This window comes from Chelonoidis abingdonii, chromosome 1, assembly GCF_003597395.2.
Source record: "Chelonoidis abingdonii isolate Lonesome George chromosome 1, CheloAbing_2.0, whole genome shotgun sequence".
Lineage (NCBI taxonomy): Eukaryota > Metazoa > Chordata > Testudines > Testudinidae > Chelonoidis > Chelonoidis abingdonii.
This window is the reverse complement of record NC_133769.1, coordinates 364,501,496-364,504,994: the sequence shown is the minus strand read 5'-3', so window position 1 is coordinate 364,504,994 and position 3,499 is coordinate 364,501,496. Positions and strand designations below refer to the sequence as shown.

At 58.9% G+C, this 3,499-nt stretch overlaps 1 pseudogene; it reads left to right on the top strand.

Moving 5' to 3' along the window:
- Positions 1 to 220: 220 nt before the first annotated feature.
- Positions 221 to 2,455, top strand: LOC116825274 (sialidase-3-like; annotated as a pseudogene).
- The last annotated feature ends 1,044 nt before the right edge of the window (positions 2,456 to 3,499 follow it).

The following is a 3,499-nucleotide window of genomic DNA, read 5'->3' as shown; positions in this document are numbered from 1 at the left end:
CTGACGGTAAATTGCTGCCCTGGGCTGGGGCTGGGAAAGTCTGGGCTTGGAGGAAGCCCCTGTTTGTCTCTTGGAGACAGAGGGGACCGGGTTCTGATCTCTGTGACGCTGGTGTAAACCCAGAGCAGAAATTACTCTGGCGTAACTGAGCAGAATTTGGCCCTAACTCACTGTCCTAGCCCCCACCCCGTGCTGATCAGGACTGCATCCTGCTCTCATTGAAATCAGTAGGAGCTAAGTCTGCACTGAACCCCTTGCAGCACTGGTCCCTGAGCTGGTTGCCTGGTGCAGTGAGTCTATGGCAGAGATGGGGAAAGGAGGAGCCCAGTATGTGTCCTGTCTGAGCAGGTGGGTGCAGCTCTGTGGCTGAGGGAAGGTCTGTAGCTCGTATTGTTTTAACCCCCTTGATCCCGTTTCTCTCCCAGCTGAGGTTTCTGCTATGTTGAAACATCATGATCAAGGCGTCGATGAGCTCTGGGAAGGCAACTCTCTTCCGCCAGGATCTGCAGAGTGGGGTCACCTATCGGATCCCCGCACTGCTGTATATCTCCCCAGACACGCTCCTGGCATTCGCGGAGAAACGCTCCTCTCCCAGGGATGTGGATGCTGAGTACCTGGTGCTGAGACGAGGTCGGAAGACAGGGACATCAGTCGAGGTAATTTCCTGTGCATTGTTTCTCTGCAGACCCCCCTTGTTTGCTGCCCACTCTCCGACTGAGGTGTCCCAGCATTAGCGCTTCCCGGGGTTGTGCCTCTCCCTGGATACCTGCACTCCAGGCTACTCACCCCCCAGTAGCTAATGATACTGGCGCAGGGTTGGCTCCTGCGTGCGGTAGAGCGTTCCGATGAGGGGCCGGGGGCCTTTACCTGCGTTTTGAAGTCCAGAGGGAGCTCAGCATCTTGCAGGATCACATCCCTAAGGACTATGACGGGGGAAGACACCTGGGAACCCTACTGCCGACCTGGACTGGGAGGCTCACTCCAAATGCAGAATAGACATCCAAGAGAGCAGCCCAGGAGAGGGAGGCCGGGCCGAGGAACTGGCTGGGATTGCGACAGTCCCTTTCCCACGGAGCTAGTGACTCCGTGACTGGTGTGTGTCTTGTCTCCAGTTGCAGCCAGCTTGTGTCTGGCTGGATCCATGTAGAGAGGAAAAGCAGAGCCAAGCCAGAAAAGCAGAAGCCAGTGCAGCCCTCAGCGGAGCTGCTGCAGCCCACCCCGTGCTCCCTTAGGGGAAGGCAGAACCAAGAGCCTAAAATGAGGCTGTTCGATCCCCGTTTTGGCACCAGCGTGGTTTTCAGAAGTGCCAAGGGCCCAACAGTGCCCCCTGGTGGTGGGGAAAAGTGTGAGCTCCATGGCCTGTCCAGGCCTGAGGCAGCCATACAGGATGGTCATTGTGATGTACTGAGGAGTGGTCCCCGCTCGCTTACCCCTCTGACCTACCTGTTCTCGCCCCCTCTCTCCTGCTGCAGTGGGGTCCCAGGGAGCCCTTGACGAGCGCAGTGTTACCGGGTCACCGTACGATGAACCCCTGCCCGGTGTACGAGTGGAAGTCAGACTGTCTTCCTGTTCTTCATCTGCGTGAGGCAGCACGTCTCAGAGCAATGGCAGATCTGGACTGGGCAGAATGCCGCCCGGCTGTGCTACGTCTGGAGTGGAGACGCAGGCCAGACCTGGAGCTCGTTAACGGACTTGACGGAGCAGGTGATTGGGGAAGACTTGAAGGACTGGGCCACGTTTTCAGTGGGGCCAGGGCACGGGATACAGCTCAGCTCTGGGCGGCTGCTGATCCCGGCTTATACCTACCACATTACAGCTCGCTGCTGCCACCTGCCACTGCCCTGGGGGACCCAACCCCGGTCTTTGGTCTTTTATAGTGATGACGGCGGGCAGCGCTGGCACAAGGGTGAACTGATTGAGGGTATGAAGACGGTGGAGTGCCAGGTGGCCGAGGTGGCGTGCCAGGCCTGCGACCCTGTGCTGTACTGCAACGCCCGCACTCCCTGCCGGTGCCGGGCAGCACAGACCAGGGACAGACATTCGAATGCCACTCCTCGTACAAGCAGCTGTGCGAGAAGAGCTGCCAGGGCAGTGTGGTGAGCTTCATGTTGACAATGGGGCTTCTAGAGGCAGATGGCGTGGAAGAGCCAGACGCCCCAGCCCCCGAGACAACTTGCCTGTTGAATGTTGGGAACACCCCCTCTGCCATCCACAGAAGCACCGTGTTGTGGCTACTTTACTCCCACCCAACAGGTAAATGCAAGCGGGTCGACCTGGTTATTCAGACCTGGCCGTGTGCCAGGAGGCGTCAGCACCGCTCTTGTTTGGCTGCCTGTTTGAGTGCGGGCTGAATCATGCATGTGAGATCACCTTCCAGCTCTTCTGCTTTGAGGATCTCCAGAAGGGCAGAGGCTCCTTGGAGCAGCAGCCCAAAGTAAAGCTGAAATCTGTCTAGCAGTGTCCTTTGCAGGAGTACATGAGGCACCCCCCACAAAGATCCTCATCCCCATGAGGCCTGGGTTTCCGAAAGCAGCCTCTTCTTTTGGGTGTCTCTTCTTTGGGCTCTGGGACTTCCTGAGGCCTGGTTTGCAGAAGTCTTCCTAGGGCAGGGGTATGCAAACTGCTGCCCATGGGCTGGATTCGGGCCGCGAGCTGTTTTAAGCCAGGCCCCAAACTCCCGCTGGACAGCAGGGTCTGGGGATTGCCCCAGTCCAGTGGTCCAACTGGGGTGCCAGGTCGGGGGCCACACCACGCAGCTTGCTCCCGCTCCAGCTGGGGCACTGGGTCGGGGGCCGCACCATGTTGGGGCCGCAGCATGGCCCCACTCCAGGGTACATGCTCGGGGACCGCACCACGCAGCTCCCAGAAGCAGCCGCATGGTCCCACTCCAAGGATCGGGGGCCCCTCCATGCGATGAAGCCGGAGAAGGGACATGCCACTGCTTCTGGGAGCCACTGAGGTAAGCACCGCTATGAGCCTGCACCCGAGCCCCTCCCCATGCCCAACCCCCTGCTCCAGCCCTGATCCCCCTCCCTCTCTCCAAACCGTTTGATCCCAGCCCGGAGCACCCTCCTGAACAGCAAACCTCTCATCCCCAGCCCCACCCCAGAGCCCATATCCCCAGCCAGAACCTGCACTCCTTCCCACACCCCAACCCCAATTTTGTGAGCATTCATGGCCCGCCATCCAATTTCTATTGCCTGATGTGTTCCTCAGGCCAAAACGTTTGCCCACCCCATCCTAGGGCCTGGTTTGCAGACAAGCAAAGCATCCATCACTCCGAGACTGAGAACGTGACCACAGCGCAGGCAGCTGTGCCAGCCTCTCTATTGCCATCCTACTGAGGTACCACCACCCTGAGCCAGATGAACCACCAGGGCCAAAATGCCTGCTGGTGTAAATCAGCTCCACAGGTTACACCGAGGATCTGGCCCAGAGCGAAGACTGCTCAGTCCATACTCCACAGACCTGTCAATCCTTGGTCCCTCTGCTGAGACTG